Source organism: Capsicum annuum, chromosome 12 (genome assembly GCF_002878395.1).
Source record: "Capsicum annuum cultivar UCD-10X-F1 chromosome 12, UCD10Xv1.1, whole genome shotgun sequence".
Lineage (NCBI taxonomy): Eukaryota > Viridiplantae > Streptophyta > Magnoliopsida > Solanales > Solanaceae > Capsicum > Capsicum annuum.
Genome location: NC_061122.1, coordinates 151,390,492 through 151,403,071, shown reverse-complemented (window position 1 = coordinate 151,403,071; position 12,580 = coordinate 151,390,492). Strand labels below are relative to the sequence as shown.

The following is a 12,580-nucleotide window of genomic DNA, read 5'->3' as shown; positions in this document are numbered from 1 at the left end:
AGAAACATGATGGTGAAATAATCATAAATATCAAACTTATTCAACTCAAATCTCATAAATCATAAATAAAGAAATTTAGGTGTAAACCCACTTGCAAAATCGTATAAATCAATAATAGAAAGTAAATCTTTAGGTACAAGAACAAAAGGAGTGTTCTTGTTCAAACCCCACATACCTTGGATTATAATTTTAGAGATGTAGAAACTTGTTTGGAAATTCTTTCTCACACTTTTAGACCAAGATTCTTGATGCCCTTGACTTGGGGAACTTAATTCTCGAACAACTTGGAGAAATCCATGGAAGATCTTTGAATTTCATGGAAGAAGATTGAATTCTTTGGGTTTTTAAAGAAACCCTAATTTCTAGATGTTTCTTGGAAGAGGAAAGGATAAAAATGAATGGATATTCTCTACTAGGATATATATATATATATATATATATATATAATACCATATGGTGTAGAAATGACCAAAATGACCTTTTGAAAAAGCTGAAATTCATTGATCGGGGCCTGTGATGGTCGACCTGATGGTCCACCAGATCGTCCTTCACTCGAGTGCCAAACTTGGAATGTTCTACCTCGACGTGATAGTTGATGTGACAGTCCGTTAGGAAACTGACGGACCACTAAGTCGTCCTTCACTCGAGGGCCATAAATGAGATATTCTATCTCGATCTGACGGACCCCATGACGGTCCGTCAACTTTTGATGTCCACCAACTTGGCCGTCGCACGATGGCCTAAAAAAGGAGTCATTACCTTGGCTTGACGGGGCACTCGAAGGTCCACCAGGTCGACCATCATACTTGGGCGATCCGATATCGCTGAGTAAAACAGCTATAACTCCCTCGTCCAAAGTCGAATTTCAATGAAATTGGTATCGATGGAAATCTTATTCAATGGTATACTTTTAAAAAAGTAGAAACTAGAGAAATACAACATGTTTTAAACATAAATCACTTTTGAAGTCATACATATCCACTCAAAAGATGGATTTAGGCTTAAGAAACGATCAGGGTATTACAAATTATCTTTTAGCAACGGTATATCTTGTCTCAAATAGACTAACTACCTCATTTTAATTATCCTTTTTTGATGGTATATCTCAGCCCAAATAGACTAAATACTTAGTCATAATTATCTTTTAGCGATGATATATCTTCTCCCATATAGACTAACTACCTAGTCGTTAACCTTTTTTTTGACCTTTTTTGACCAATAATTAACTAGTCCTAAATTAGCCTTTAGCAATGAGAAAAATTCTTTTCCTAGATCAATCTCTAAGGACGAGCAACATCCTGGTCCTAGATCAACCTTTAAAGACAAGCAACATCTCTAGTCCTAGATAAATATTTAAAGACAAACAATATTTCTAGTCTCTAATTTACCACAAGTGTAATATTATAAAATAATAAATTTTATCAAATAAATATCAAATTAGTATCGAGAATCTCGATACAAAAACATGATATAATTAGAGATCAAAAAACTTAGTTATCATCCCATGATATTAGTTTTAATATTTGTTTCACAAAAATATAGTTACCATCCCGATAGAGCATCGTATTTGTTTCACAAGAACATAGTTACCATCCTGATAAGGATAGAGTATGATATCAAATTTTCCATAACATTTGAATACTAATAAGTTTTTGCATCTTCAAAGCTTGCTTCTTGACTTGTCTTCAGTCTTCAGAACCTGTAAGTGTAAGATTTTGAAAAAATGATAAATAACTAATGCCATAATACAATAATCTATGTAATATTTACACTAGAATTAGTTAAAACTCTCACCTGAAAAATAGTCTACATGTTATATTGAAATATCAACGAACAATACAACAATATAAGAAAAAATAATTAGAAAAGCCTTAAGATGTATTAATCATTTATAGTTCAATAACCATTGCAAATAATCTAACTATTCCTCATTCTTGGGGGCATGGTCGGTAAACATTAGTAGTAAAAATATCAAGAGAATATAATGCATGTATAAAAACACACAGTTAGACCCTATGGGTCAGGAAACAAGTCATTACCTTTTGCTATTACTAAAAATATAACACCTAGTGCAATTCCCACAAATGTAATCATCTTTTGTTCATTATACAAGACCACCATATAAGTCACTAGGTCTCCCTACAACTTATTTGGTGTTTTATTAGGTCTATCTCCTTCGATTATGGAAGTATAGGTTGTCAATATGACTGGTCCCTATGAGTTATTAGGTCACCCTATGACTTATTTAGTGACACAAATTGAGAAATTTCAAATAGGTAAAGAAAAATTCCAAATTAGAAATAATGTGTCAGTAATCATGCCACACACAATCACTTGTTACCTTAGTGTACGATTCATTGTGAGAGGGCTTACTGCACACAAACTAATAGTAGTACACTTGTATACAATTTTCACTGAAAACAACTATAGTAATTCAAGGGAAGTTAACTTTTATTTTAGAAAGAAAGCTTGAATCAGAGAAGAAGTTGAAGGACAATCATTTGAATTTTGATTTTAGGAGCAAATGAGCAATAAGAGATTTTCACCTAAGACTGAATGGATGATTTCTGCATAATTAAGGGAGTAATTTAATATTATATGGATAGTTTTTGAGTAGTAGAAGGAGTTATAGTTCTGAATGTTGGAGAGGAATTGAATTGGGTGTAAAATGGATTTTCAAATTTTATAGATCGGGTTGGTCTATTTGGGTTGCACTTAAAATATTTGACATAGTTTACCCAGAACCTACGACAAATGTTGCAACCCATTTCTACTGGATATGAGTTATTCCATGAACTCAGGCCTGAAGATTCTTTAACACCTTACTTGAACACTTTAGCACATTACTTGCACACTTTAACACAATAAGATTCCCAAACAACAATTCTTACATGTCATTTAAGAGTTGAAATGTCATATAAGAAATAATAAGATTCTTCTCCTCTAATCAATTATTCTTTGTCTTGACATCATTAGAATTGAAAACCTTAGGGGTCTAGTTTGAAATGGAGTTACTTATGCATTGGCTAAATTCTTGTCCTATATTGATAAACTTATATATTGCTTTTTGCGAAAGCTGTCCTTGAAATCTTATTGAACATTTCTTAGTAAAAGTGAGATAGTTATAAAGGTAAAATAGAAGAGGAAGGTTTTGGTTTGAAGCAACAAAAGATGTGGGTTTGGGAGAATGATCCAATATGCATACTCTTATTACCAAAAATAAACTAATAGTAATAATTGTTTACTTACCTAATCAGATAGTGTGGGATTTTAATTACAGTGATTGAGAATTATGAAAAGGGGAAAAAATCAAGGGAGAGCATAAATATGAATGCTCAGTAATGAATGTGTCATATAACCTATTCTATGACAAATATGTACGCAATACGGTCAGTTAAAAAACACATTGAGTGAATGAATTCAATAAATAATCAAACCTCACATTCTCAACAAACAAAATAATCAAAATATACAAACTTAACTACTACAAACCAACCCAATATAAAGCAAATACCAACAATACTATATCAAATACAAATAAGTACATATGTTTCACGGATATTGGACAATAGCAAATCAAACTAAAAAATATTAAAGGGTAATGTACTAACTTGCTTGCTACCTTATGCAGTGACGTATAAATAAATCCCAACAAAGAGTTTGTGGAAGTAACTTCAATGAATGAACAAATATATCATTTGTTAGCATTATCTAGACTAAAAACACTATATGTAAGTTATTTTCAGATCTTCTCTTTTTTTTTCATTTTCCCTTAGCATAAATAAACTTTTAGCACAAACAATGAAAAAGCAAAATGAAAAGGAAGAAGAAGACGAAAAAGTCACACTGGAATCCCTTGAGTGGATAAGTCATCGCTCCAATGGAAATGGCGTAAAAATAGAAACTACTTTGTAGTGCACACATACACTTTCACATTTCAACACACATTAATGCACTAGGCGTTCAACCTAATATATAAAATCACCCACCCTACCTAGAAAAAATAATTTCCATTCTTCATTCATTTGCTAGTTGTTCCCCTCTGCTTTGTAAGTGTGTGATACTGCTTTGTAAATTTCAATTTTCACATTTCTTGAACTCCATTATTTTTTACATCACTGTGTGTTGTTCTTTTTCTTTAGTAGTTTTGGGTGTTAGAGTCAGTATCTAGAGACTTGTTTTCTAGTAGAATGTATCCATGAGATCAGTTTAAATGATAGAAAAATTACTTGCTATAGACATCAACAACTTGCTAAATTTCATCCATTCTAAATTTCTCAAACCAATATAATAAATATACAGAGGGGAGTGAGAAGGTATATGGTTACTAACTTGGATAGCATAAGGCAATGGTCATTCAGTTGAAATTGGCGATGTCGTAGCCATGACTTGTGGTTGTTGATCAGTGAAGAATTCTTTTATTTTATTTGTTTCTTTCATCTCATCCTCTAAGGTAGACAAACGATCATCCAAAGATTGTTTTCCTCTTGAGTAGAACGAGCGTGGACAATAATTTAGACTTGGAGGAAGTGCCACCTTTTAAGTGTTTTACCTTTACTCCACCCCCAAAGGCAACTACATGGATACGATTTTGAGGTCCAAAATACTTTTCAACAATCTCTATGCTAGATAAAGATTACTCTGCATTCACTATTTCTTCCATTTGAGCCTGCAAAATAATGAAAGAAATATTTTCTATTAGTATTTTATATAATTTCAAGTAATTAATATACATATTAAATTTACCGAATAGATATGTTTTTCAATTGCTTCAGGTTCAACAAGCTTGTTATCTTTCTTTCAACTCTCATAGAAAATAGTCCCCAAATCTGATGGATTGCCATCTTTCACCCCTTTTACATCAAAAACAAATATGTCAAAAACACATCATAAATATTTTCTTAGGAGATAACTTTATGATAATACCTTGTCATAAATAATATCTTGCATAGGCTTTCTACCTATGTGATGAAGCATCGTCAACTTAGCTTTATTAGTTGCATTTTATTTGCTTCTTTCCTATATTTGTAAAATAATAAGATAACTTTTAATAAACTAAATAAACATTATAAAACAAATGATATGGCTACTGGAAATGGCTTAAGCTTCTCCTCTCGTTTAAACGTATGCAATGTATTTGACACACTCGATACCAGGATTTTTTTTTGAAGGGAAGGGAATAAAGCTATATATGATTTGGAAAAATAGAGTATTAAATAAGTAGGTATACCTAAAAAGTTTCCAAAGAAAAATACTCCTTTACCAACCATTCCCATTATTTCTTGTCTATTCCATTTGGTTTATTCTTCTAAGCTTGTTGAAGTGACTTATTCTTCACATATTTTACATAAAAGTATCCTCTCCATTTGTTCGATAAATCATTCATCCATCTCAAAATATATTCACCATGATTATTCAGTTCAACACCATCAAATTTATCCTACAATAATCAAAATATAAGATAAGTTAATACATTGCAAATACTATCAAACTTTTTTACCAAGAAAGGAATAGTACATGAACAACATGGTGAGATCAGATTTTATAAGAATAAGTAGAGCTTGTATAGTTTAAAAAAAATCTGAATCAAATATAGATATGTTAATTACCTCAACAGCTGTCCACATATGATTCAATTTTTCCTAGATAATATAACTCCATGATGATACTCCCAGTAGACATATATTATGATCATGAATGATTTTTTCCAAATACCTCAAAAATAATTTGCCATTTTTTCCATCCGTTCAATTATTGTAAAAGGTTAATTTGACCTTTTCTCCAATTTTAAGTGTAGCAACTTCTTTGCACTTATTGCTATCTCAGACTCTTTTTACCTTTATAGGATTAGATGAACCTATAGTTGTACAATTTTGTAAGAACTAAAAAAATCAAATTTAGTTCAACAAATTAATAATATATGAATTAAAAATATTTCTTTTTCAATATTTTGGGAGTGTTGCATGACTTGATCTATGAATGAAGGCAATGAAATATTGGCTTATATATCCTCTTTCTCAAAAGAATCAAGGAATTGCTATCCATTCTTCACATTTCTTGACTAGAAGGGATGGTAGAACTTGAACTTGTGATTTTAAATGGAGTTCGCATATGTTAGTAAACACCGAGGGTGCTCTTGTTTACAGATTCTACCTTGCTTTTTAGAAATTCCTGAAGAGGAGCTCAAAGATCTAGGTCCTGGCTCTAGTCCTTTTCATATAACACCTGAAATTGAAAAAACATATCATTAAAGTTCATCAATACATAGTATATTTGGAAAAATACAACATATTTGAACAAAAAAACTTACTTGTTTCAAATTCAAGAGTATATTGCTTAACTTGATTAGTAGACGTAGGATATGGAGTATTGTTTTTCATGTACTCTTTCTCAATAAGCATGGAATTCTTACCAATGGTTCCATTCCTTGACTAGTAGATATAGTGGAGTATTTAAGCCCTTGTCCTCAACCCATCCCCATAGAACCTAGGAAAACCAATCATATTCTATACTTTAGAATTTAAATTCATATAAATATATGAAACATAGTTCTACCACATGTGTGATCGTTGAAGACATCTTTAGTTCACAGCCTAGAATATCTATAGCAATATGATTTCAATCAGTATATAAAATATCTTACTTTTTTCAAAATCTTGGAGGCATTGCTTAACAATAGTGCTAGATTGAGGAAATAAAATCTTAGTTGACATATTATATTTCTTAGCTAAGGATCTAAACCAGCGTCCTCATCCTTTTCTGATAGCACCATGTGCGAAAAATGTATACATAGTACTCTTTCCAGTTGATTCAACCTTATTTTCAGTCTTCAATCATTTCATCTTGAACCTATAAAACAACCAAAAAGTGAAAAAAAAATATGAAAAAATGTGTGACAATATAGTAATACAGAAAATAATCATGTCATAAGAATGTCCAACAATATAATTATTATTTTAGATAACCAAAACACTGCTTCCTTAGTTCTTTTTCATCTTTTTGTGATGGACTTCCTAACTCTAAAATATCACCATCCATTTTATTATTATCATCCATTTTCTAATATCTCATAGGAATCACGAGGTTGAGTCATCCTCACTACTTGCTGACCTTTGTTGGAATTATCATTAACATAAAACACAGGAGATGTTTGGTCCGTTAAAATAAATGGCTCATTTGTTTTCAAAAATCTACCTGAATTAACACTCACGAAGTCATAATCATCTTTTTGACTCCCTTTATTTCATCATAAACATCAATCAACTACATCGAAAGAAGACCACTCTTCTATTTGGTACAAATTGCAACTCAATAGCCTCTGTTAAAACTCCCTAGTAATCAACGTTCTTACCAGGAGTACCATTATCATTAACTACAACAATACCACAATTTTGAGTTCTTAACTTTTTATCATAATATTCTACATAAAATCTATATCCATTAATAATAAAACCATTTCAATCTGTCGAATATATGGTAGGATGCGTGAAAGTGAAAGCAGATCTTCCAATATCCGACTACATCTCCTTTATGCAATTGTGTGACCTATCAATAAGATTGCACTGAATACTTTAGAATGAGTAATATAATATTAAAATATTAAATTTGTGGGTTATGTGTTACTTACCCTATATTTTAACCATTTAATAAATTGTCGATTCCATTTTACATCAGACAAGTGTCAAATAGTATCCTTATGAGTTTGTGCAAATTCTCTACAAAATCAAAGTGAATCATAAATCTCATTTAGAAAAGAAATTACCGTAAAGGAAATAATAAAAATGATACTATATGAGTGCTTTCCATACTTGAGATACGGTAAGACTTTATCACATTTCTTCAATATGTATATATGTGTTTGTTCCAATTCTTCGACCTCAATCTCACATGGAGCCATAACTCCCAAAGTTTTTCTAGGTTGATAAAATATTAATAAACCTCTATCATATTATTTTCAACCATCATAATAATTTATTTTAGGCCGATTGAATTTTATGTCAATTCTATAAAATTACCTTGAACACAACGTCATTAACTCATTCGTAATGTAGCCCTCTATAATAGAACCTTCTGGACATGCCCTATTACCAATGAGAGATTTCAAAAAATAAAACCATTATTCCACATGATAAATCCACCTATAATGAATAGGCCCGACAATCTAAGCTTCAGTATAGGCAAGTGCACCATGACATAAAAAAAATGAAGGAGGAAAGACCTTTTCTTACTTGCAAAGTATTATGGGAATTTACACTTCAATATGTTCCAAATCATCAATTCTCAACTCCTTGGATTCAAGCACATTAAAAAAATAAGACAAATGAATAAGTTGTTCACACACTTCTTTGGATAACATAACACAAAGTGAAAGAGGGAGTAGCTATTGTAGAAGAACATAATAATCATGACTTTTCAACCAAATATCTTGTGATCTTTTAAGTTCATACATTGAGAAATACTAGATTAAAACCCATTAGGAACTTTCAAATTCCTTAAGAAAAGATAAATTTGTGCTTATTAAGAAGTTAATGTGTAGCATGCAGTTGGAACTTTAACTTTCTCCCCCTTTTGGATGAGGTGCAATTTCGGTTTAATGTTCATCTCTTACAAGTCTAATTGAGTGTTAATTACATCCTTAGTATTTCCTTTAACATTCATGAATTTCCACATAAAAGCCTCACGTACATTTTTTTCAATATGCATAAAAGCCAAATTATTTCACAATAAGAGGTACTCCCAATATGGAAGCTTAAAAAAATACTTTTCTTGTTTCAGTTATCCTTTATATCTGTATGTGATATCTTCTTCCTTTTCTTTGGATCTCTTGATAATTGTTTCCCTTCAAGATCTTGTACTTAATTAAGTATCTTAGAAATAGAATAATTTTTTAGTAGTGTCCTTTTCTCTTATGTACCATCAAAGGACTGCTTCTCATATCTCCATTAGTGACTAAAAGGAAGGTAACATCAATGACCCATAAAATACTGTTTTTTACTAGTAGCCAATTGAATTGAGGAAGTGCCTTTGTTCCAACATGGACATGCCATTTTTTCTTTTGTACTCTATTCAGATAAATTTTCATATGTTGGAAAGTTATTGATGGTCCATAACAAAGATGCATGCAACATAAAATTATGTTTAGCTGAGGCATCATAGGTCTCAACCCCAATTTCCCATAACTCATTCAATTCTTCTATTAATGGCTAAAAATACATATATCCATTGTATCTCCTGGACAAAATAAATTTTTCTTGTTTCATACACAACCAAGGTGATAAATTATAAGGAATACGAAAAATAGGCCAAATTCTATGTGAGATTTTTGAATTCTAAAATGGCTGAAATCCATCACTAGCAATCATTAGTAAGAATCAAGTAAGCTATCTTCCTTCCAATAAGCATCTATCTTATTATTAGAAAGTCCGAGTTCTTGAATTATTTTCTTTGCCTCATAATATGAGTTTTGCAAATTGGCATCATCAGGAAACAACTCCTCTTTCAATATGTTCAATAACATTGTAAATGATGCATTACTCCAACAAACCATATTTTTGATATGAAACAGTTTAATCAAAGAGGAAAACTTTGACGCTTTTGAATTTTGGTATAGTGGCTGCTTGAAATCCTTCAATAGTTTGTAAAAAAATTTTGCATCAAGATTTGGCTCCTCCTTAAATAAAACATCACAATCAGTGTGTATAGGTCCACCATCAAGACTTGGATACAAATCTCTCAATAATTCTTCCACTTTATCTTCACTTTCACTTTCTTTTCAAGTAATGGTTCATCCAAGCGCTCCCCATGGTGAAACAAAAAAGTATAATTTTGAACTATTCCATTTACTTTTAAATATGTCTCAACTATTTTACGAGTTCCCATAGTATTGCAACTGTTGGTACATGGGCATCGTATTTCAATTTCTTCTCCTATTTTTTGAAAAGAATAATTCAAAAACTTTTTCACCCTATTTTTGTAGATTTCATTGGACCGGTCATTAATTAGTTGCATTTATTGCTTACTAGGTGACATAACCTTGTAAAATACATACAATATTAGATTGAGAAAAATAAAGGATAAAAAAATATATTAATAAGATGCATAGACACATAGACACATAGACACATTCTCAACAAAATCATTCTACATGAGGTTAAGATGTCAATTCCCAAAAGTAAAATAGAAGAAGTTAGTTTGTAACAACTTTGAAGTACCACATTGTTACCAGTCACAATAACTGCTATAATTACAATACATTATTTAGTGATCCCGTCACCATCAAAAAGACTAGAAAAGATTGTATAGAGCTAATTTTCTAGCAAACAACCACATCAAACTAACATAAAATTCATGCTCGTGGAGACTATTTATCGTTACCACCGTTATAATCAAACTACCATACCTAACTTACATAATTTTCTAGTAACCAGTGAAGTGATCTAAGTGACCAAAACTTGACATGCGCACCACCATTATGAAAAAGATACTATGGGAGAGAGAGAGGAAGTTACTTACCAAATATCCATACACCATGTATAGCATGCATTTTAAACATAATCATAAACTAAAGTCTATTCAAGTGCGTAGTATGGCAAAAACTATTAATATTAGTTTATGCAATATAGCTCCTGTTGGAGCTAACTACCAGACGTCTCAGCATATGAAATACCTCCCTAGAGGAAATTTCTCCAACATCATAGCCTCGGCTCACCCCCAGAAAATCACAATATTAGAACACTAATTCCAAGGAAAACTTTCTGTCATAAGCAAACTATCGCAGTAGGTATTATCAAATAATGGCAGAACACAAATAATACCATAGTGTAAATCTTTAGTATGTTCATTATCGTGCTTTTAAGATAGACCAACAGTTATGCACTATCAATTTTTGTCAAAATTCCTCGATAGCTTATGTTGTTATAAATAAATAAATAAAAGCTAAAACCTTTTAGGTAGCTTGTGCAAGCAAACTACCTAAAATCTAGTCGAAAATGCATAATACTTCTGATGTACAAAATTAAAGCAATCAAGTATCAAGCTGTCATTAGGTAGAAATAGCTCACAAGCTACAAGGAATTGAACAGAGAAATCACAAGTCCCTATCCAATACTAACAACTTCTATATGCCAATCCACATATCATGGCAGCAAGGTGCATTCATATTCCTCATCTAAACCTAACCAATTTCAGGTACAGTTATAACAATCCAATTTCACTCTAACTGCCATAGTATCTTTTTCATAATAGTTGTGTGCAAGTCAGCTTTTGCACACCTAGGTTACTCCATAGGTAACTAGAGAATTATGTAATTTAGGTGTGATAGTTTGCGCCCGTGGAGACTATTTATCCCGTTGCCATCAAAATGGCTAGAAGAGACTATATATCATTCTCATTTACACAAAATATAAGTTACAAATGTGATTACAGAACAACATATATATATATATATGCATATGTTCTTTCTCCAGTTAACATGAGCTTTGAAATAACTTCAAAAATAATTTGAATAAGCATCAAAGAAATAATTATGAGCTGAATACATAATTATTTAACATGAGTAACCACATAAACTAACCTATCAAATTGGTTACATATTAGCTATATATCAATTAACTATTCTTCGAATCTAAATTAGTCAAGGTCGACTATATGTATCAACCCATAGCCTTTCCATTCTATTCCTCAAATCTAAACATCATTATTCCCCAACCATATAGATATAGATTCAGTAAAAGTAACAAAAGAGGTTTTTTCTTTACCTTTTTTCTCTAGTTCTTAGCAGTGAACCTTGCAAGGAATAATTTATAATTTGTTTCACTGGAAACCATAGTAACTAGGTGAAGGTTTGATGAAGAGGATAACTCCTTTTTACTTAGCTTCTAAAATTCAATTGTCCTTTGGTCAATCAAGTTATTTCAATCAGAAATGTGATTATACTATATTACTACTTCGATGGTGGTTGGTAGTAGTAGTATTAGCTACTCTTAACTTATTCTTAGATGTAACTCCTTGTCCTTTATTAGAGTATGTCATATGTGGTTGAAGGTTAAACTTAAATGTAACTCCTTGTCCTTTGTTAGAGTATATATGATTGATTTTGTAATGAACCAAAGTATAAGCTAACAATCACCAAGTAGTTCACCGCTAAGTAAAGGAAATAGAAGACTAGAATTGGAGGGCCTTTACTATGAAGGAAAAGCCCTTTCAAAAATTTACAATGGCCAAGGAATTAACCAAGGACAAAGAGAGGGTTTGGGAATAGATTTCAACCAACAATTGATGCACTTCGGTTAGAACCTCACTGGCTACGTCATTTCCCCAAGCGTAAAGATAAAGTAAGCAAGAGATTATGATTCAAAACTCATAAACTAAAAAATCAACATGTAAGCAATGAAGCTATAAGAATTTGTAAGTCACTGATCTATTTCTCATGAAATTTTGTGTAAGCAATGAAGCATTCATCATCACTAAGTGGGGGTTTTGGAAATAGATTTCAACCAGCAATACACGTGCCTCGGTTAAAACCTCACTAGTTATGTTCATTCCCTAAAAGAAAAGATAAAGTAAGCAGAAAGGATTATGA

The 12,580-nt window shown here is 31.5% G+C and overlaps 1 non-coding gene and 1 pseudogene across 1 annotated transcript; both read right to left on the bottom strand.

Moving 5' to 3' along the window:
* Positions 1–12,174: 12,174 nt before the first annotated feature.
* LOC124889992 lies at positions 12,175–12,329 on the bottom strand. The gene has a single exon (XR_007048897.1). It is a non-coding gene; the product is annotated as a U4 spliceosomal RNA (small nuclear RNA).
* Positions 12,330–12,421: 92 nt separating this feature from the next.
* LOC124889996 lies at positions 12,422–12,557 on the bottom strand (annotated as a pseudogene).
* Positions 12,558–12,580: the final 23 nt, after the last annotated feature.